Source organism: Maniola jurtina, chromosome 17 (genome assembly GCF_905333055.1).
Source record: "Maniola jurtina chromosome 17, ilManJurt1.1, whole genome shotgun sequence".
NCBI classification, from domain to species: Eukaryota; Metazoa; Arthropoda; class Insecta; order Lepidoptera; family Nymphalidae; genus Maniola; species Maniola jurtina.
The window spans coordinates 12,285,862-12,310,440 of record NC_060045.1 but is presented as its reverse complement, the minus strand read 5'-3'; the positions used below and the strand labels follow the sequence as shown (position 1 = coordinate 12,310,440).

General features: G+C 37.5%; 1 protein-coding gene across 2 annotated transcripts in view; it reads right to left on the bottom strand.

The window, feature by feature from the left end:
- The window catches only part of LOC123873701 (Ig-like and fibronectin type-III domain-containing protein 2), a 144,452-nt gene that overhangs the window by 47,101 nt on the left and 72,772 nt on the right, over positions 1 to 24,579 (bottom strand). For both annotated transcript variants that reach the window (XM_045918685.1, XM_045918686.1), the window contains exon 4: positions 9,298 to 9,362. The gene's annotated coding sequence lies outside the window, so the exon portion shown is untranslated. The remainder of the gene's footprint in view (positions 1 to 9,297; positions 9,363 to 24,579) is intronic.

Here is a 24,579-nt window from a genome sequence, read left to right as displayed (position 1 = left end):
ATATACTCGTATAGCAAGATCCCAATGTCGCCAGACATTCCTTATTTTTAACCCCCGACCCAAAAAGAGGGGTGTTATAAGTTTGACGTGTGTATCTGTGTATCTGTGTGTCTGTGTATCTGTGTATCTGTGTATCTGTGTATCTGTCTGTGGCATCGTAGCGCCTAAACGAATGAACCGATTTTAATTTACTTTTTTTTGTTTGAAAGGTGGCTTGATCGAGAGTGTTCTTAGCTATAATCCAAAAAAATTGGTTCAGCCGTTTAAGAGTTATCAGCTCTTTTCTAGTTTTCTTGTAGAAAAGAAGGTTAGATAACCGTTAGGTTCATAATATTATGTCAATTGACAAATGTCAAGCTGTCAAGATGGACGTTGCCTAGATATACATAATTATTTATTTGAAAATGATTTGTCGGGGGTGTTGAAAATTTTTAATTTACACTTGTTAACCAACTTCAAAAAAAGGAACCGATTTTGATATTTTTTTTGTTTGTCAGGTAGCCCGATTTTTGTTTGGTGAAGATCTGATGACTATCTTCGGAGATAGAGAACAGAACCACTTCGCTACTCCTGTGACAGAACTCCTCAATGGATAAGAGTAAATTGCACGCGATGAAATTTTTAACATAGGTTGAACGTTTCTTGAGCCTGACACGCTTCGAATCGCAACCTGTCTACGGCTTGAGGCTCCGGTCTGTGTTCCTCATAAATGTCCCTGTGGCAGTGATGTCGACAAGCTAGGACATCACGGACTTTCATGCCAAAAAGTGCAAGCCGCACTTACAACAGAGCTGGTGCGGCTTGTGAAGCGGCTGCAAAAGCTAAAGATTGCAAATACAGGGGTCTAAGCGCAGAATACATATGTTTTTGTCCCATTCGGTGTCGAGACCCTTGGTCCGTGGGGTCCTAGCGCTATAAGGCTTTTTAGGTAAATAGCAAAAAGCGACATCACAGAACCTACCTCGGACAAATAATAAATTAATCTAGCCATTCAAAGGGGGCACGCTGCCAGTATCTTCGGAACCTTGCCTAAAGGGACTTCTTTTAATAATTTATTTTAGTTATTATATTGTATTTTTTAAGGTTTTTAGTTTTAAGATCATTGTTTTAATAAATTAGATATTGATATTTTAATAAATAAATGGTTGAAAGTGTATAACAATGCAATATTAACTTGCTTTGTTGATGGTTGTCTCTCTGATTGTTAGTTGTTAGTTTATTTGCTTGTTCTCATTTAATTTTTATTTATAGACTACTTAGCGCTTGGCTGCAATCAGACTATCAATCAACAATTTTATAAGAGTAAAACTGAAATACGAAGTAACACTTGAATAAATGCAACACATGAATTGATTATGATTAACGATTGCGAGTTGCGGCCACCATTAAAGTATATTCGGTGCAGCATTTCAAATAGCTTGATTCGTGGATATTAATTGTACAAACCACAGCTTGTAGTGCTGCGGTGGCACTGTGACCGCTTACTTTTACATTGATGTATTGAAATACGTACTAAATATTATAAGAGGCTCTGAAAAATCCGACTAAAGTCCTGAAAAACTGTTTATTTTTAACCCCCGACCCAAAAAGAGAGGTGTTATAAGTTTGACGCGCGTATCTGTGTATCTGTCTGTAGCATCGTAGCTCCTAAACTAATGAACCGATTTTAATTCAGTTTTTTGTTTGAAAGGTAGCTTGATCGAGAGCGTTCTTAGCTATAATCCAAGAAAATCGGTTCAGCCGTTTGAAAGTTATCAGCTCTTTTCTAGTTACTGTAACCTTCACTTGTCGGGGGTGTTATAAATTTTTAATTTACACTTGTATTGTCTTATGACGTTATGGACGAAGTGTATGTAGCAAACCTTCATCCATAACTTTGTAAGATGAAAATTTATTTAACAACTCATTACATCGCCTAAGTCGCCAAATTATTTAAGACTAGATGATGCCCGCGACTTTATCCGCGTGGATTTAGGTTTTTTAAATCCCGTAGGAACTCTTTGATTTTGCGGGATAAAAAGTTGTCTATGTCAGTTTCCGGGATGCAAGCTACCTCTCTAACTTTCATATAAATCGGTTAAACGAATGGGCTATTAAGAATCCCGTGGGAACCCTTTGATTTTCCAGGATAAAAAGTAGCCAATATTCCCGGATGCAAGCTTACCTACTTAGTATCAAACATCAAAATCGGTTAAACTGTTGGGCCGTGAATTTAGGCGCTGCATTCAAGCGGTGTTAGACCGTGGCGTTTGAAAGTCCTTAAAAGAGACCTATTTCCAGCAGTCTGTCGGTTGTTGATGACGATGATGATGAAATATTATTATTATTATTGCTAGCCCGTGCTGTCCCAATGCTGGGCAAAGGCCTTCCTTTTTTCCATCCACCTGTCTCTGTCTAGGGATATTTGGGGCCAGGCCGGCATTATGATGAAATAATTTTAAAATAATTAAAGTTTAAAGTATATATAAATAGAGAGATATAAGAGTAATTTGTAATATTAAGCTTTGTGTATAAACAAAGCAGTTTCCACAAATACGACAAAAATAATAGGCTGTACGGCTGTAGGTACACTCCATGTTATTTAAAAACTAGAGCCTGTGTCAAATGCTCGTTTTTTTAACGAATGAAAAATATTTTTAAAAACCAACATAATATCAGGGGGCACGGCAGTGCCCCCGCCAAGACGAGCCAAACGGCGGCCGGGGCGCTACGTACCTTTTTCTCGAAGTGTTTCGCCGTATTTTCGACCCGTCATAACTTCGGTCTGGAAGACGCTAGAAAGCTGAAATTTTCAGTATAAGGTGTCCTCAGCAAATTTACCAAATATACCAAGTATCAAATATCTAGCTTTTATGGTTACAGATTTATTGATACCTAAAATACGCCGATTTCGTCCCTCACTGATGATCATCAAAACCTCTACTCAAAACCTCTAAGGTACTTCCCGAAGTCCTAGAAGACTGAAATTTGGTATGTAGACTAGAAATTGACTACAAACTACAGGAAAATTAAGAAATTGGAAATGCCCCCCCTCTACGCCTCTTATGGGTGAAGCAAATCAGTAAATTCTGTCGCTAGAATGCTGATATTTTCAGGATAAGATGTCCTGGGCAGATTTATTAAACGCATTGAGTATCAATTGTCTAGCCTTTATAGTTTCAGATTTATTGACAGTCAAAACTTCTAGTCTGTAATTCTAGGGTACTTCCCGAAGTCCTAAAAGACTGAAATTTGGTGTGTACACTAGAAATTGCATACAAACTACAGGAAAATTAAGAAATTCGAAATTTTCCCCCTCCACTCCCACGTATGGGGGAAGCAAATTATTTGTAAAGTCTATCGCTAGAATGCTGATATTTTCAGAATAATATGTCCTTGACAGACTTATCAAACGTACCAAGTATCAATTGTCTACCTGTTATGGTTTCAGATTTATTGCCATTCAAAACCCCTCTAGTCAAAAGTTCTAAAGTACTTCCCTAAGTCCTAGAAGACTGAAATTTGGTATGTAGGCTAGGGATTTCATTCAAACAACAGGAAAATAAACTTTTCCCAGTCTGTACATTTAAAAAATGTGTTTCCTGAAGTCCTAAAAGACTGAAATCTGATATATGTATCTGCTTTAAAATTGAGTTGCAAGATTCCACCCAAAAAAACATAGTTACATACATTGCAAGTGGAATAAAAGCTTTTAAAAAAAGAGGTAACAATAGAGAGGGGGCCATGAAAATGATGTAGGTACCTACAAAAAATAGATCCAAAAAAAATATCTAGGGCACCTGCCAAAAAGAAATGAAATCCCACCAAAAACATTTCATGTAAAATGTTGCCAAGACTCACAAGTTCATAATGCTTTCACTGTTAAAAAGTTATGAGATCTCTAGTAGAGCCAAGCCCCTAGCTGAGCTTAGAATTGTGCTGGCCATGGGACCTATCCCAAGTCCAAAGTATATAGCTCCTAAATGCTCTTGAGTATATCTCATTTATAACAATAAAGAACAAATAACTCTACTTACAAGCTCTGATTTTACAAACCCTAAATCTTGGTTAAAAAAGTACGGCTTGGCCGTTTAATGTTCGTGAAACTATTACATGACATAACATATTATATTAAGGTCATAAGGAATAGTTTGTTCGACAATTACTAATTTTTATTATACTTCATGATTGTCGCACAAGCTATTCCGGGCTTAAATGTCATATCAGATAAAAGTACCACGAACATTAAACGGCCAAGCCGTACTTTTTTAACCAAGATTTAGGGTTTGTAAAATCAGAGCTTGTAAGTAGAGTTATTTGTTCTTTATTGTTATAAATGAGATATACTCAAGAGCATTTAGGAGCTATATACTTTGGACTTGGGATAGGTCCCATGGCCAGCACAATTCTAAGCTCAGCTAGGGGCTTGGCTCTACTAGAGATCTCATAACTTTTTAACAGTGAAAGCATTATGAACTTGTGAGTCTTGGCAACATTTTACATGAAATGTTTTTGGTGGGATAATATTTACTCGATACGTTTTTCAGTTATTTCGCCCGTTCTTTGTTCGGCGCACGTCATTCTGGCTTTTGTGTTAAATTATTCACGCCACCGGAAAGTATTCGAGGGAAGGCTGGATGTACTTTCAATGGGAAGTGTTTTTAATTGCTGTTCTGTGTGCGGCCGCAAATTGGTACACAAGTAAAGATATTTTTTTAATAAGTCCCTTTTATTAGCTGCCAACGTTTGTGAATAAAAGAACTGGGTTGAATGCCAGGGTTGTTAATATAATGTCTTTGAAGTGAAACCTCTTTAGGCGTGTTTTGTGATTTTGGAATGGGTGGAAAATTCAAAAACTAAATCAATGTTAATAAGATGTTAATGGTTTCATTTAAAAATTATGAGAATTTAATTTTTGATAAGTACAATTAATTTGATAAATAAAAAAAAAAACCGGTCAAGCGAGAGTCAGACTCGCGCACTGAGGGTTCCGTACTTGGTTATTTTTGCGACATATTCCATGATAAATCAAAAACTATTATGCATAAAAATATATAAAAATCTGTTTTAGAATGATGTTATGGAATATGGAGGTGGTTAGATAAATACCGAAAAAGCATGCAATTTTTTGAGTTACACCTAATTTATTTGTTCTAAAAGCCTGATAAAGCTCTTTGTTGAATATTTAACTTGTCTTAACTCTAATTTTGTTTATATGTGACTGACTACAAGGCTACTACGTATCTTGTTATTTAAACATAGTATACTTTATCTAAGAGTACGCTAGTAAATTATTCACATCACCGGAAAGTGTCTAAGCGGAGGCTGTACCGGAGAGGGTGTATCGGTAGAGTTTTAATTATTGTTTAACTGAGCGGCCACAAAGTTGCAAGACCCATTTTCCTCGTCTTTCCCTTATATTAAAAAGCTCTTTCGGGATGGTAGAATAAGTAGTGAAAGATCTTGCAATTTTTTGAGTTACTCCTTATAATAGTATATATACTTGTACTACAAACTCATAGAGATTTAGATTAAGATCAATGCTAGAGATTCTATCACTAGATATAATATGTAGCACCAATCAGTTAAACTATTAGTATAATAAAAAGTAACTGGGCATGGCTAATCTAACCTAACCCCTACATAGACTGGCTCCCCCTACACCGGTCCCAAACAAACTAAAAAATAGCTAACTATTAACACCTTCTACTCAATATTCCTAAACAACAGTAACCACAGTTATGTAAAATCTATGATTAACTAATGACAAACTTACAAATTTAAACACATACTTACATTTACCTTAGTAAAGTTGTCAATTACGTAAGTTACTTACGAGAGTAAAACTTACAGGTGGTATCGCGGCCTAAGTTCGCTAGTAAATTATTTACATCACCGGAAAGTGTCTGAGTTGAGGCTGTACCCGGAGGTTGTATCGGGAGCGTTTTAATTATTGTTTAACTGAGCCGCCGCAAGAGCCATTTTCCTTGTTCATCCAGTTTTTTGTTATATTCAAAAGCCTTTAGAGAAATAGGGCACAATTTTTTGAGTTAAATCTTCATCAGGCTTTTACTATATTTATACATGTACAACTAGATTGTGAGGTTCATTGATGAAATAACATTGGTCACATAAAGACTAATGAGTCAAATGATGACTCGTTTGACAACGTGCTCTTCTTTGAAATCAGTTAAAAAAACCAGCCAAGTGCGAGTTGGACTCGCGCACCTAGGGTTCCGTACTCAGGTATTTTTTCGACATTTTGCAAAATAAATCAAAATAATATTAAAAAAAAAAAAATGAAAATCTGTTTTAGAATGTACAGGTAAAGCCCTTTCATATGATATCCCACTTGGTATAGTTATGTTACTTTGAAAATTGAAAATACTAATTAATTTATTATTATTTGTTTATGAACATATTTTAATAATTTTTTTTGTGATCTAACCACAAATTCACAATTTTCGGATTTTTTTCGGACTTGTGCTAGAAGACCTACCTACCTGCCAAATTTCATGATTCTAGGGAAGTACAAGTAGGTACCCTAAAGGTTTGCTTGACGAACAAGACAGATGGACAGACGGACAGACAACGAAGTGATCCTATAAGGATTCCTTGTTTCCTTTTGAGGTACGGAACTCTAAAAATAAATATGAATCTCAGTAAAATATTAAAAGTTTATTCAATAAAAGGGAAGAAGTAAATATAGTCGGTAAACTAATATATTTTAGTAACAATATTAGAGATGTTGAGGTTCGTTGATGAAATAACTTTGTTCGTGTATGATGACCGCGCGTTTAGCGAGATAACGAAACGAATTTATTGCCATCGAGATTGTATAAATAATTCAGTGTATGTGGGAAAGTCACAGTGAAATATGTTCCTAAGCTAACCTCATGTGCACATCGGTTAATCACTACCCATATTATAAACTAGCTGATGCCCGCGACTTCATTCGCGTGGATGTAGATTTTTAAAATTCACGTGGAAACTCTTTGATTTTCCGGGATAAAAAGTAGCCTATGTGCTAATCCAGGGTATAATCTATCTCCATTCTAAGTTTCAGCCCAATCCGTCCAGTAGTTTTTGCGTGAAGGAGTAACAAACATACACACACACACACACACATACAAACTTTCTCCTTTATAATATTAGTGTGATGCGCAAGTGTGTTTGTTTGTATGCTGGTTTGTCCTTGAATCACGCAGCAACGGAGCAACGGATCGACGTGGTTTTTTGCATGGGCTGGAGCTATCATCATTTCTAGTAGAAATTTGAAAAAAAAAAAATGAATGAAAAAGATTCTATTAAAAAAAATCTCTAACTTGATTCACCTTCGTTCGAAGTGATTTTTTTTTAAATAAAAATAGCGAGCAAGCGAGCCAGGTGGGTCACCTGATGTTAAGTGATTACCGCCGCCCATGAACATTTGCAGCACCCGAGGAACCGCCGATGCGTTGCCGATCTTTCAGCAATTGTTATATATTTACGACGTAACAAAGTTTAATAACTTTTACATTTATTGGTAGACTAGCTGATGCCCGCAGCTTCGCCCGCGTGGATTGGTCAGATCCTCTGCAGCATCAGGATTGAGGAGTTGGACTCCAAATTTTTTATGAAACAATGTCGCAAAGTTCCTCTATCGATTAAAAAAGAAATGACGCAAATCGGTTCAGAAATCTCGGAGATTTGGGTGTACATAGGTAGAAAAACACAACTCCCTTTTTGAAAGTCGATTAAAAAAGTAGCCTATGTTACTCCCTGGTCAATTCTCTACTTGCCAAGATTAGCCTTTTCAAACAGACAGACAGACAGACAGACAGACAGACAGACAGACAGACAAAAATTTTAAAAACGTGTGATTCAGTTATAGTATCGATCAAATAACCATATGACCTTAATATGCGGTAGTTATTTCAAAATTACAGACAGACACTCCAATTTTATTTATTAGTATAGATTAATATAGATAAGTGATTCATAATGATTGGGTCCCACCACTCCCACGATGCTAGAATGGCGAGATAGAAAAGTGTCGAGTTAGCAGGCCCGCCCTAGGACAGGCGACATCAAACGAGTCACTTCGAATTTTCTTGAATCTGATAGGCGTACCTTTTTATAGGATGTGATCTTACACTTTTCCCTTTGACCTATTGAAACCACACACAGCTGTATATATCAAAGAGCTCATAATCCATATGGACGCGGTCGAAGAGCAAATAAACGTAGTAGTTTTTCTTGTTTTAACGTTGAAGAAAATCATCGTGAGGAAACCTGCACCCCTGAGAGAGACATAATGGTCTCAAAGGTGTGTGAAGTCTGCCAATCCACACTTGGCCAGCGTGATGAACTATGGCGTATTGTGGAGACCTGTTCTCAGTAGTAGGCCGGTACCTATCTCATATCTGCCTTTTCATAGGATAACATTATGATGTTACATTTTTCCCTTTGACCTATTGAAACAGTACACAGCTGTGTATCAAAGGACCCATAATCCATATGGACGCGGTCTAAGGGTAAATAAACGAAATTACTGGGGTCGCGTAGTTTTTAAGGCGAGCGTTTGGTCGAGACGGATTTATTTGGTCGGATTGTTTTTCCTTATTATGTACGGTACTGCGGGATAATGGTTTTTCTTTGCTCCCAATCTGAGCCGTATAAATAAGTTATTTTTTTCGGTTTTGGATGGATTCCCCACTTCCTGAAACAAAAATTGGATCCGAGACATGGTCGCTAAGTATGCGCCTGTTAGGAAGCTTAAAGTCTCTCAACGGGTGATGTAGAGAGCTATGCTTGGAGTATCTCTTCGTGATCAAATCTGAAATGAGAAGATCTGTACGAGAGCCAAAGTAACAGAGATAAATTGAAATGGGCAGGACACATGGTTCGAATAACCGATAGACGTTGGGTCTCGACGTGCTGAAATGGCAAGCCTGCATCGGCAGCTGATGCCCGCGACTTGATATACGTTTAGGTTTTTAAAATCCCGTGGGAACTCTTTGATTTTCCGGGATAAAAAGCAGCCTTTGTGTTAATCCAGGGTATAAATCTATCTCCATTCCAAACAGCTGAATCCATCTAGAATTTTTTACGTGATAGAGAAACAAACATACACACACACACACACACACACACACACACACACACACACACGCATACATACCTAAACACAACTTTTACCTTTATGATCACTGCCTTCAGGTTAATTTTTCACCGTTAACTCTATAAGTTTTAAAGTTTGCCATGGTGTCATAATATAAGTTAGATTAATACTGATAACCCACGACCACGTAGGTAATTTATAGCCCAGGATATTACCTTTGGTGTTAGGGGCTTACACCCGCTCCGTTGCCAGCGCCTTACGTCCTGCGAGCATGCGAGACCTGGAACAAGGAAATGTATTATTAATAACTTGCTCTCAGCATCTACTCTTATTTATTTACTTGCATCATACGAAAATCAAATGCGGAAGTCTCTGAGAACACATCGCATTATTATTCTAGGAAACCTGCCTACCATTAGACAATAATACTTTTTAATTACTCGTTATCCATACCTACTTTTTTTCATATTATAAATGCAAAAGTATGTCGGTCTGTCTGTCTGTCCGTCTGCTAGCTTTTCAAGGTCCAACAGAGTTACCGATTTTGATGAAGACTTAACTTCCCGGGGATGGACATAGGCTACTTTTTATCCCGGAAAATCAAAGAGTTCCCACGGGATTCGTAAAGCTCCATCCGTTTGACCGGTTTATATAAAATTTGGTTCAGAGACAGCTCGCGTCCCGGAAATTTGATATATAGACAAGTTTTTATGCTAGAAAATCAAAGAGTTCCCACTGGATTTTTAAAAAGCCTGAATCCACGTGGACGAAGTCGCGGACATCATCTAGTGTTTACTAATTTGTATGTTTCTTACACTCTTTCTATTGTTATTCCGTGGTTATACACTATATTCAAGGCTCAAGGGGCTGTACATCGTTTGCACGTTTCAGCAAATTACGAGATCTGTTCAAACCGACGCCCATACACATAAAATACGTAATGCTCCAATGCAATTTCGTTGGAAGCATTTCACCGATAGTATGTTTGCGGAAGAATGTGTTTGTTTACTTCGTACTCGTATGAGAGCTCCTCCAAGAATTGAAATCTAAAGAAAAACGGAAACCGCCCGAAGAGTACCTACTTACCTACTTCTTGACACTTTTATACATTATACTTAGCCCTAATTCACACGAGCGTTATAAAAGCGTTGTGTTAAAACCCAGCTTTGGCGAATATTAACGTTGTACGCGTTAAAAAAGCGCTGTCGTGTGAACACTTGTGTTTTTGTGAAGGTTTGTGAAGTCTGGCAATCCGCACTAAGGCAGCGTGATGTACCTACCTACTATGGCCTAAACCCTTCTAATTCTGAGAAGCGGCCCGTTCTCAGTAGTGAGCCGGCGATGGGTTGATTATGATGATGATAGTGAAGCTAATAATTTAATAGCGTTGGTTTTATTTTCCCGGTAGATCCTGTTGAGGTTTATCAATCCGCACACGGGGTGATATACTTAGTTAAGAACCTACTAATATGCCCTAAAACCTTATTCTGAAAGGAGACCCGTGCTCAGTAGTTGGCCGGCGATGGGTTTGATTTTATTTTTTACAGTTAAATTATAACTTTACAATTTCAGCGTCAATTTTACCCTAATCAATTTTCCTTCCCCCTAACGTTTGTTATCGCGACGGCATCGGCCCGCGGTCACGCTGGGGTTTCGATGCCTATTTATTTCTATCGCTTTATTACTGTAGTGGCCATTTTACCCTTTCAACAATCAATAACCCCACATTCGGTACCGCTAATATACTGTACGATAGAATTCTCCTGTGGTCTGATTTCGGTACTTATCCATTTATTTTCCTAATATGTCAAATGGTAGCAAATTGAAGTAAGAAATCTTTTGCTAGTTCCCGTAATGCTGTAAATGGAACGAATATACTTTATTACGTAACATGCCTAAATTAGCCACGGCCAAAGCCTCCCAGCAGACCAGACTTGAGAAAGTTTAAAAAATACCATGGATTTCCAAATTGATTCAGCCGGGAACCAAACCCGAGAACTCTCACTAAAGTAAGACACTTACTACAAGTCTCCCAAGGTCGAGTTATTTCATGTCAGTAATTCTAAGAAATCTTTCAATTTCTTGAACAACTCCAATCCCTTCTAAAACTAAACTCTAATCTATACTAACTAATGAATAAAATTGAAGTGTCTGCTTGTAATTTCGAAATAACTACCTGCTCATATGGTTATTTTAACTGTACCGTAACGAAATCACACGTTTTTAAAATTTTTGTCTGTCTGTTTGTTTGAACGGGCTAATCTTTGGAATGGCTGAACCTATTTTGACGGAAATTTCACAAAGAAGTAGAGAAACTAAGTATTAAGTACCTCAAAAAGAAAAACGGAACCCTTATAGCATCACTTTGTCGTCTGTCTGTATGTCTGTCTGTCTGTCCATCTGTCCATCTGTCGTGTCTGTCAAGAAAACCTATAGGGTACTTCCCGTTGACCTAGAATCATGAAAGGCAGGTAGTTATTTCAGAGCAAATACCTCTCATTCACACTCCACTAAGCATTACATTACATCCATAGACACACCAATACAAAAGTTTCGCGAACGTGCGGCTTTGTTTCCAACTAGTTCCCCGAAGATACCTTTTCTGTTACCAAATCAAATAGATACTTTGCTACCGCCATTTTATAGGTAAACTTTTTCTATCATACGGAAGTACGAACCGTCTGGGATTTAATCCTACAAATCTTGTTAGTCTTTCCTATATTCCTACTACCTAATGCAAATACGAAAGTGTGTCTATCCATAATAATATAAATAACGGGTCTAAGCTATAGTGCGTTTCATCGAATAGTACCTATGGCGTTATGTTGGCTCCCCTGTCTGTTGGGTGGTCATTGGCAACATATTGGCATGAGAAGACGCAGATTTTGTTTATTTTCATTTGATTTTCATTTCATTTATTCAGGAAAATCAAATGAAAATAAACAAAATTTGCGTCTTCTTATGCAAATATGGTGCCAATGACTTGGACAGACAGGGGAGCCAACATAACGCCATAGGTACTATTCGATGAAACGCACTATATAGTTATCCAATGGTAGAATTACGCAAACTAAGACAGTGTTCGACATTCAAAGCTGATAGTGACGTTGTGAGTGTATTTTGCTGGGTATATCTCCTGAAGTTCCAGCGAAAAGAACAAGAAAGCGGATAGCTTTATACTACTCGACAGCTCGAATTTCATCTCTCGCAGTACGAATATGCAACTGGGTCGAAATATCAATAATTCAAAATCATTTACATCATAATCTGTCTGTTTGTCTGTCTGTTTGTTACATTTTCACGGCTCATCCACTTGCCTGATTAATTATTCATTTTGATGAAAGGTACAGAGACAGTTTATATCCCGAGGACGGATATAGATTACTTTATGTTTTGCAAAATCAAAGAATTTTTACAAGGAAAGAAAAAGGAAGGAAAATGAAGGAATTATTGTTACTAACACACTAACTTTCTGTATGGACTGTTTTGTATAAAATGGTCTGAAATAAAATATTATTTATCTATTTACAATATGTAACTAAACGCTATGTTGCACCATCTTGTATGAATGAACTGTTGCTTCCATGCAACTTTGTGACTAAACAATTCAACAATAATAATGTTTTGTCTATACTAAAATAATATCTTGATAGATGCTTTGCGTGGTAGATGCTTTTGACGATTCAAAAGAACTTGTAAAAGTCTAATTGAATAAAAATATTTTGAATTTTGAATCTTGTAAAATTCATAGTTAGTGTTCCTGTAACCCTGCAAACAGATTAGACCAGCCAAAAAGACCCATAAGATTCAAAAACTTTCAATTCCTCGGCTAAAGTACAAGTCGAGTGCAAGTGCATTACGCAACCAACCCCTGATCTCAAACAGAGTTAAAAGAAAGACCGTTCGTTTATTGTTTTTATTCATGAATGCACACATAACTCTGTACATTTTCGTTCGAAAACAGCACACTTGCCAAACGAATAGAAATTCGAGACGTAAACTTTTATGAGCGCGATTTGAATAAATGATTCAGAATTAGATTCGGGGGTTGAGCGGATCGCTCTATTGTTTCTGGTTTTATGGAAACGTGCGAGCCATGGCTTTATTCTACTCGTATGATTGTCGATGGTTATTGTTTTTGGGGGATTGTTTGGAGTTTTTGGATGCTTTTGGAGAAATTGAGTTTTTTCCTTAAACTGACAGTGTTATTTATTAATTGAAAAACTTTATGATAAGAAATCCATAATCCATACTAATATTTTTAAATGCGAAAATGTGTCTGTCTTTTTACCTTTTGATGGCTCATCCGTTTAGCTACGAGATGATGCTCGCGACTTCAACCATGTGGACTTATTTCTTTTAGGTTTTTAAATAAATGCCGTGAAAACTCCGTTAATTTTCCGGGATAAAAAGAGGTTGGACATAGGCCATAAAATGGTAACAGACAGACAATTTCACAATTTTAATATTAATATGGATTTTGTGTTCCATTGTAGAGTTATTTATTTATTTATTTTATTTATATTTCGTATCAAAAACTGAAAAGCAAACATTGAAAAGACATTTCGGTTGAAAAATCCGTGGATTTATTAGTTACCTGTATATGTTTTTTTAGTGTTATTTTGTTAATTTTTCCATGTACCTATTGTTCTTATTTAAAAAAAAAACGTTTTTTTTTAAATTACAAGAAAAGAAAATAAATAAAAAGTATTATATGCCTATGATATCATATCTCTGTGATGATTTCATATCCTTATGGTCACTTCGACCCCAGGGCAGTATCGTAGCACTATAAAGTCAAGCTAAACGTAAATTTGGGGTGAGGGTAATTGAAAGTTGAAAGGGTTAAATTGCTACTGAAATTGTGGAGGACCATAAACTTATCTAACCCTCGAATGCGACCGTGTTGTGGAACTTTTTATGAGGGTAACAAAATTTATTCTTTTATGTACTAAAGTTGTATTTTTGTGTGAGAATGTATGTATAGCCTTGTTTTTATTAAACTTATTTTATTTCATGTCCCTATTCATGGCGCTATCCACATATTTACTCCCACACATGCCACAATTTGGAAATTAAAAATTCCCGAATTGCCTTCCAAAATAAGGCTACTGCGCTCACCATTGCGCCAAAAACGCCTTCTCTCTTTTGGGTGAATTCTCTTTTAAAAGCAATAATCCGAAGGAAATTACTTTCATTCACAAAATGTCAATGACTGGGGCCGAGCTAATGCCCGTAAAATAATACTTACCACAAAATCTATATAATGTAATAGAAATGCGAAAGTATGTATGTCTGTCTGCTAGTTTTTTACGGCCCAACTGTTTAACCGATTTTGATAAAATGTACAGCTACGCTTGGAACAGATTTTCGTTGGAACATGTTGTTACTATGAAACACCATATCTATACTCTATCCACGGAGAGAAATGTTGGGCTCTCTCTGTTACGTACTCCCATACGAAGGACAAAGACAAAAAACTCAGTGGGCGTTAACTATTTTGATTGACCAACCAATCAACGAACCTATACGTTTTCGGTAGAGAATAGGTTCTCTACCGAAAACGTTTTCAAAAAACATACCTTCGTATGGTGACTCAAAATGTTCCACTGAGTTTTGTCTTTGTCATTTGTAAGAGATTACGTAATAGAGAGAGCCCTCTACTAACTTCTCTCCGTAGATAAAGTATAGTACAACATATTCTATATCCATTTTAAAAGCTAGTACTTACATATTTTCCATTGTCACGTAGGTGACAAAAATATAACGTAAAAGGATTGCAGGATATCTCACTATTTTAATAGGGCAAATGCAATGAATTTACAATTTAAAGTGGATGCAAACGTTATAATTATAACGAAGTCAGTGCACCGCCGAATTTGAATCTCCGCTATTTCCAGTTTTGACGGGAATTTTTCGGGAAATGGAAATTCCAAAATTCATGTTTATGTACATAAATTGTGGTTGTAGCTTGATACGTCCTTTTTTCATAAAGGTATCCAGGATACATCTAAATATAGTATGAAAAAACCTGTCAAGTGGGAGTCGGGCCTCGCGCTTTTAGGGTTCCGTACATATTTTGGGTGTATGAAATATTTCTTTTCCGAGGACAATACGCAGAGAAACTTTCAGCTTTTATAAAAAAAAGAAAGGTGTGGCACGCGCTGGCTTTCTCTTATCACAGTATCTAGGTTCATACATAAATCAAAATGAATCGTCGAAGTGTACCTTCCGAACGATTGCACCAAATTGGTCAATTTTCTTCATAGTTTGTATACAAGAATGTTTTTTAAAATCCACATGAAAAGACAGTTCCCGCAGGACGCGGACGAAGTCGCGGGCAATAGTTTGCTTGTGTGTGTGTTTGTTGCTCTTTCACGCAAAAACTAGTAAATCTAGGCTGAAATTTGGAATGTAGACAGCCTGATGATGATATATACCGGATGTAGTATACCCTGAATTATCACATAACTTACTTTTTATCACGGAAAGATCCGCGGTTCCCGCGGGATTTGTGAAAAACAAAAAATAACGCGGGCGGACCCGCAGGCAAAAGCTAGTTTTAACAATAATGTTCTTTCCCTTTCTGACAAAAGGACAAACATAATATTATGTGATATTTGATGAAAAATTATGCACGAAGGTTAACCTAAACCTTTGAAGAAAGGTCAACCTAAGAACCTTGATGCGGAAAGGTTATCTCTAACCCAAATTCACACTTCGCTGAATATTACATCAATAGACATGAAGTCAAACTTGAAAGGCTAAGTTGTACGAACAAGTTTCACCAGGTTTGTGAGGTTTTGTCTCATGAGTTCTGAATGAATAGGGAATACAATTTGTTTGGCAAGTTCTGATAGGTACCTACCTACCGGCAGTGAGGTACTAGTGGGGGGCCCTAGGAGACCTCCAAACCTTGAGAAGTCCGTTAGATAGTCCATCCTAATAATATGTTCAGTAAACAAGTAATTTAAAAAGTTAAAAAAATATCCGCATCTTTTTCAGCGCCGCCATTTTGTTTTTTTAAGAATTCATGTAAGAACCCAGCGGCACGCGCACCTTCAACACGAATCTAATGGCGCATCATTTTTATCAAAATAGGTTGAGCCATTGAATAGTTACGACTTACGAGCGAAGATAGAAACGGACATACATATCTACATACAGATCAAAAACATAACCCTCCTTTTGGACTTTGCGAAGTAATAAAGTAAAAAAATATGCAATGAATTTTAACAAAATAGTAACTGTACGAATCCAAGGTTATTAAAATTTTACTTCGTGGTCATTCAAGTTATACTTCAGCATAGATTTACGACGTCATAACTTTCAGCGGAGTTGTACGGAACCACGACAGTCGCAATAAAACGGTTCTAATCTCAGAACTCAATTTGCCACATAAAAGTTGATAAAAGCTTCTTCGGTGGATTAATTTAAGTGGTCTATACTCTCTAAACTCAGTGCCGTAAGCTCAATGCAGTAGCTGTGACAGCCTTGTGGTTAAGACGTCTGTCTCCTATTTGGAAGATCGGAAGTTCGATCCCGGGCACGCACCTCTAACTTTTCGGAGTTATGTGCGTTTTAAGTAATTAAATATCACTGCTTTAACGGTGAAGAAAAAAAATCGTGAGAAAACCTGCATACCTGAGAGTTCCCCATAATGTTCTCAAAGGTGTGTGAATTCTGCCAATCCGTAATTGGCCAGCGTCCTTCTCATTCAGAGAGGCGACCCGTGGTCAAATAGTGAGGCGGCGCGGGCAATGGGTTGATTATGAAGATGACAATAATGAACATAAAACTACACATTCTCACGTCAATAAACAAGAAAAGGCTAAAGAAAACAGAAATGTGCCGAAAAATGTTGAACAAGTTTGAGCCCTTCATCTATTTCGGCCCACACGCTGAGACCTTTCACGGCCGGCCTATGTAATAAAAGGTTAATAATCTCGGAGTTCAGTTTGTCACACAAAGGATTCTTTAGTGGATTTATTTAAGTGGTCTCCAATCTCCGCGCCGTGAAAGGTCTCAGCGTGGACCGAAATAGATGAAGGGCTCAAACTTGTTCAACATTTTCGGCTCATTTTTGTTTTCTTGATGCTTTCCTTGTTTATTGACGTGAGAGAATTTTCTTTTAAAATTGTGAAGTTCTGTGGGTGTAAAGTTTGGGCAGAGGCGGAAAATGTAGAGGTAATCGCAGAATTTTAAACATGGTCATAGAAGTGGTGATAACGTAGTGGTAAGGTGGTTTCAGCCTATTCGGTTATATTGGGTTACAAGATCATGACTACGAGTTTTTTTTAGTGTGGATTTGATGTTTTTATATCTCCGTAGGAAGTATTTTACTGCCCGGGATAAAAAGTATCTTATGTCAATCTCCTGGATGCAGGAATCTTTGCCATGCTGTGCCGTGGATTTAGGTTTTTAAAAGTTCTATTGGAACTCTCTGATTTTCCGGGCCAAAAGTACCAGATTTCGCCAAAATTGGCTAAAAAATGTAGCAGACATACAGACACATATTCACAGTTTAATTTAAATACAGTAAATAATTGCGAAATCCAAGAACGATTACACATTTTAATAATTATTATATTACGTCATGTCTAGGACCAATCAATCATTTGTTTGCTGTGCGTATATTTCGTTCGTCCGGTTTGAACCCCCTAATCCCTTTTACCTACGACCATGTGCATTACGATCAGCTCATCTCCTTTACAGTTCTACCACTTTCATAAGTTACGCCGATGTACCTGCGCAGAAATCTTATTTTCGAATGGCGCGAAAATACTCAGTCAATCACAGCCCGCGTCCGTTCGCTATTGGTTGTTGCTTATGTGTCATGTTTTGTACGCGCGAATTATTTATGAGCGAGTTAGTACGGTCTCTGTTGTTCTTGTATTTAAAATCTTAACGTCAAGCAATAAGGTATGTATTTCATAGGTGTACATTCAAATTCAAATTGAAAATGTTTTTATTCAATTAAACTTTTACAAGTGCTTTTGAATCGTCAAAAAAAATCTACCACTGGTTCGGAATGCCGTTCTTACCGAGAAGAACCAGCAAGAAACTCGGCGGTTGCTCTTTTCAAGTACACATTCAATTTACAATTTCGCTTTATATTCAAATATATTCGCTTTTAGGCGGCGGCAGGTTACATTTTTTTGTGCATATGAATTTTTCTTATGAGGCTTATAAAAGTGGTAGCATACCACTTCTGTAAGTATCTTGAATTCTATGATTCTACTCATTGATACTAGATTCAATTTGTTGTACATAAGAACTCTTCGGTGGATTTATTAAAGTGGTATCCAAGATCAGTGCGCGCTTCAAAGGACATCGCCAATGTGTTCAAACTTGTTCGGATGTTTCTAGTAGGTACAGTTTTATTACTCCGTGTTTTTACTTTTTACTTTTTCCCCCAAGGTTTTCCTCATTTATCTGAGGTGGCGAACTTTGTTAACCTTTATCGTGTTCTTTTTATGATTGGATATCTAACTTTTTTACCTATAAAAACCAAACTTTGTGTGATATTTTTCTCTTCTTAGAACAGCCAACGCAGAGCACTGGCTCTTCTGGTATATATTACTGGTTATTTGTTGTTTCTAACTTTTTAGAGTCGGGTTTATAACGACCTCTCTTCCTCAGTGGTACGAACTGTAGTTTTATAAGTGGGAGGACCCGGGTTCGATTCCTGACGGGGAATTTGTAAAGTTATATTTTTCTAATAAATTGTCTCTGGTCTGGTCTAATGGAAGGCTTCGGCCGTGGTTAGTTACACCCTACCGGTAAAGTCATGATGCTCTCAAAGTTGAAGTCTGCTAATCCGCACTTGGTCAGTTTAGTGGACTATTAACCCTTCTCATTCCGAGAGGAGACCTTAGACAGCTGGCAATATTCATTAACTTTGGCGAAAATAATTAAAAATGTTTCAGATTTAAGCCATAGCACCTGCAGCGCCGGAACTTTTGAATATTTATAAATTATACCAAAAAAGATGTCTAAGTATAAAAAGTTGATGCAGTGAAATAAATTAAAAATAAGTTCGAGTCGGATTTCGTATGATAACTTTTGTAACGTCATGGGCTATAAATTCGCGGGTCGCGAATTTATAGCCCATGACGTTAACAAAGTCGCGGGCAAAGCCTAGCTTATTTACAAATCTAGAATTGTAGAGGGTTAATAATGGCCCTATTCAGACCCTAATAACTCAAGAACAACCTGTAACAGTTTCTTTCATGAAAAAGATTTAAAGCGTTCAAAGGAGTCTTTACAGATACGTGAAATTGTAAATGTGTAAGTTTCTAGTTTCTGAGTTGTGTGTGGGGGGGGGGGGGGGGGGGCACACTCTCACACACACACACACACGCAATTTGTCTTATTAGAACTTGGCTGGATATACTGACCATGGTCTCTTCGCTGTATAGAGATAAAAATAATAAAAGGAAATGGTGGAAAAGTAAGTGGAAATGGAGAATATACCGCTAAAACAATCGAGTCGGAACATGTTGAGTATTATATTTCACGAAACAAGACAAATGCAGTTGGCGCTCCGCCATTTTATAGGGTTTCTAATGATACAATTTGCAGCTTAAAATAAAATGGGGTAACAATACATTTGGTACGGTTCGTTACTTTCAGTCTAGTTACTTTGAAAACATATTTATTTGGAAAATAAACGTAGGTAAAAGGTATTATATATTTTGTGCTGCTGAAGGATCTTTTTGAATTTCGAATGTGAATAGACGGAGAAAAAAAAGGTAGGCGGTAGCGTTGATTGGAGCTTATAGGTACCTACTTGATATTATGGTTCTTTATATTATTATCTTATAACTGCTCAGTTTAACTTAAATAAAGCAATATTCAATTACGCTTAGTGGAGCTAGAGTGATAAGGCCAATCTAGGGATTAGACATAAAGTTTCAGTCCGCTATCCGCACGCGACCCTCGTCAAAGCAAACGCTTTTGCACGTTTCAAAACTGTACTTACTGAAATGTGTTTCGAAAGATACATAATTATTTACGTCCAAGTAAATTGAATAGTAGGTACATGACTCTAGTCTCTACCTACCTTATACCATTAATAAAAGAAGACTTAATAGTGGCAAAGCTATGCTAGAATCCAGAGTTGTAATACGAATTATTTAAACAAAAGCATGCATGCATGCATATATGTATATCCGCAAAATATCGGAAAAAGGCTGCTGGTAGGATTGAAAGAAGAGTGGTTTGAATTTCGAATGTGAAAAGAGGAAGAAAAAGAAAATGGCGATCGGTCGGTAGACGGCGTAACTAGACGCGAAAATTTGTACTTTAAGCAGTGTATAATAATAAAATACAGTGTGATAAAGTGAAATAGAGTTATTAAAGCGTCAGTTTTATTTCATTTATCGTTTATATGTATAATATCCAAGCCCAAGAGCCTGCTTCAAAACATGACAACACGTTACCAGTCTATAAAAGTCGTTGCTGCACTTACAGTCAGTAAACGAAACAGGCTATAAATATCCTCCTGATATCAATAGCTGAGCATCTTATTGTGCCTCCACAGCCCTGATTACCCAGTTCGCTTTCATCCGCCATTGTGATCCTTTTTATAGCCGCGAGCATTCAGGATTTTCTTTTGTTTTTACATTTGAATGGCGGCCATCTTGTTCTATTTTCCGCCCGCCATCGGTTTAGTTCCTGTTGTCTATGCTGATTGGAATTTTAAATTTCGAACTGTTTCTATTACGCTCGCAGCTGATTCATTATTATATCCGTTATTATTTTTTATTCTTAATAATATTTTATATTTGCATTTGAAAAACGGTTCTCGTAAATCGTATATTAAAAAACCTGAATTAAAGTATACATATAATTTATTTTTAGTGGATCAATCTATCAACACTTAGGTACTTACTTAATATTATAAATATAAGTGTAGGTATAATCTGTTTGTCAGGTAACTTTTCACGGCCCATCTGCTTAACCAATTTTGACAAAATTTGTTACACGGATAACTTGTATCCCGGGGACGGAAATAGGCTCCTTTTGGTCTCGGAAAATCAATAAGGTCCCACGAGATTTAAAATAAACCTAAATCGCCGCGGGCAACGTCTTTCCTTAAAATATATTTGGTCAAGTGTTTTTATTCCCCAGTAATGCGCAGGCGCGGTCGGGACGGATTAAACAGCATTTATGGGTCAGCGATAATGGCCGCTGGTCGGTATTGAAATATACACTGTGGACTTTAACTTGGTAACCGAATTCATTCAACTTTCTTGAATGCCATCACATCAAACGGCGACATCATGATCAAACCAAATAAGTACGTAAAGTGATCTTATAGCTCGTTCACACAGGCTGCGTAAGCGTAGACGTAGCGCGTATCATTGCGATGTAATGTGAAACTGTATGAAACACGGCACACCGCTTGCGTAAAGCGTGGACGTATGCGTAACCCAGTGTGTTAGGGGTTTACGCATACCACTACGCACGTGTCACGTGTACGTGATTGGTGTGAATCGGCCTTTATTACCAGAAAACGATCCTCAAGAGGTTTTGCACCACTATTGGAGCCCAAAGTAGCGTATGGGGAATTAAAATTGACACTTTGTGTCAAATTGTCCTCGTGTTGACAGAATATGTCTCATACCCTCATCAGTCACTATAACATTAAGTTACAGTAGATTAAGATGGGATATCTATGGTTTGGAGCGAACCACATTTAAGTGATAACTTGATAAGGCATAAGCGACTTCAAACAACGTGGTTACACTGAGTTGAACAGTACCTGTCATATCTGGGCATTCACCGTAAAGTTTGAGCTGTTGTTTGCCAGCACGACCCTCGTCACCAACAAACAGTTCTATATCTTATCACGGACGAGTGAATCTATAGATACTAAGTAAGTATAGACTTCCCACAATTTCTATAAATAACTAAAATGTTCTTTTCCAAATAACGACGAATTTTCCCCGATCTCCCTGGCGCAGTGGTAAGCGCTGCAGTCTTATTAGTGGGTGGTCCCGGATTCGAGTCCTGGCAGGGGTTCGGAATTTTATAATTTCTAAACTGCTCTGGTCCGGTGGGAGGCTTCGGCCGTGCCACCTAACTATTTAGCGTTCCGGTACGATACCGTGTAAAAACAAAAGGGGTATGGGTTTATTATGTACGTAATTCAGGATTTTCGAAAATTCTACCCCAAAGATATTTTCAAGATTCCACAGGAGCGAAACAGGGACGGGTCAGCATGTTGTCTAAATATTATATAAAAGGAAAAAAGGGGACTGAATCTGAGACTGATCTATCAACACACAGCTCAAACTACTGGACGGGTCGGGCTGAACTTTGGCGTGCAGATAGCTATTGTGACGTAGACATCTGCTAAGAAAGGATTTTTGAAAATTCACCAGGGTAAAAATAGGGGTTTGTTTATGTAGTCCACGTGAACAAAGTCGTAAACACAAGCTAGTAGTTACATATGACCATAAGACACGGCGTAGTTTGTGTTAATATTTAACAAGTGTAATCAGTGACCTAGAACGTTTCATCCCCGAATTCACAGCCCGCTGAGCATTATATCAGTAGTCAGAACAATAGTGAACTTGTGCGAAACATTGTAGGTAGGATTGAATACATCACACTATTATAAAGGAGAAAGTTTGTGTGTGTGTGTGTGTGTGTGTGTGTGTATGTTTGTTACGCCTTCACGCAAAAACTACTGGACGGATTGGGCTTAAATTTAGAACGGAGATAGATTATACCCTGGATTAGCACATAGGCTACTTTTTATCCCGGAAAATCAAAGAGTTCCCACGGGAATTTTAAAAAACCTACATCCACGCGAACGAAGTCGCGGGTATCAGCTAGTACAATATATTTTGTACCTAAGAACTTTACTGCTCACTCAAAAACAGTACCAATTATAGTAAATCCGCGTATATTTAGGATTTTCAAAAATCCCGCGAGAGCTCTGGGATAAAAGTACCTACTTAAGTAGGTATCAAACAATTAGTGACAAATTCTTCTTTCTTTTTTTTACTTTTTTGATAAGGAAAGATCCGATAGTTATTATATAATTTAGTGAGAAGCGTTATGTCCCCAAGTCAGGGCCCGCGGTATTGTATTAACATTATTTGCTGTACTCAATCCGACCGGGTCAAGACTAACATGAATGTGAGTCAGTCGCGCAATATGTCGCTATGCAATCATTGTTATTGATGCTCAAACAACTAGCTAGTGTTATTGCAAAAAACCGGCCAAGTGCGAGACGGACTCGCAGACGAAGGGTTCCGTACCGTCCGTACAAGAAATAACACGTTATGATCCTACATTTAGCCCACCGTGCACTAGTGACCTCGTGCAAGCTAATGTTGAACAGCGCCATCTGTGTGATTTAGTAAATGATTCGTGAAAACGTTTTATTCTATTTTTTAAATGTACTTAACCAAAAATTCCCGATTTTCGGATTTTTGACTTTAATTGTGCTATAAGACATTGCTAGTCGCTACCAACTGCCAAATTTCATGATTCTAGGTCAAAGGGAAATGCCCTATAGATTTTGATTCCCTTTTCTTGACAGACAGACAGACAGACAACGAATTAGTGATCCTATAAGGGTTTCTTTTTACCTTTTGAGGTACGGAACTTAAAAACTTATGTGCGAACGTGTGCCCTCGACCGACCTGATCCGACCTCCCGAAAAGACGTCCTATGTCTCACTGCGATTAGAGTTTATTGCAAGATTATACTTTGATACAAGTAAATCATGCATCATGGGGAACCCACGAAACTGATTAATACTTTGAAACTAGTTCAAAGCATAATTATTATTACAGAGAGTCACAAATACAGCGCCAACTTTGATTAAAATCTGTTCACTAGAGCCCGAGTTTCAGCATGATTCGAACTTCTCACTTGTAAAGCCGTGGGCGAAAGCGAGTCAGCAGTGTCAATACTATCCTTTCCAAATGAGAAGACCATCGACAATAATATCACACGATATCTCGATCAGTTCGCTAGAACCCAAGATTCAGTTTTATTTAAACTTCTCGCTAGTGAAGCCGTAGGCGAAAGCGAGCCAGCAGTGTCAATACTATGCTTTCCAAATGAGAAGGCCATAAACAACAAATAACAATATCATTTCGTAACTCGCATACTACTTGGATATGAGTAAACATAAAGACAAATTCCTGAAAAACCGACAACGCATCAGCGGTTCCTCTGGTGCTGCAAATGTTCATGGGCGGCGGTAATCACTTAACATTAAGTGACCCGCCTGCTCGTTTATAAATATAAAGAGCCATGATAGCCTAGTTGTTAACATGTACGCCTCTTATTTAGGAGGCCGAGGGTTCGATCCCGAGCACGCACTTTAACTTTTCGGAGTTATGCGCGTTTTAAGTAATTAAATATCAAGGAAAACATCGTGAGTAATCCTGCATGCTTGAGAGTTCTCCATAATGTTCCGAATATTTTTATTCTAACCACATACTTTTACAATACTTGAGAATTATCTA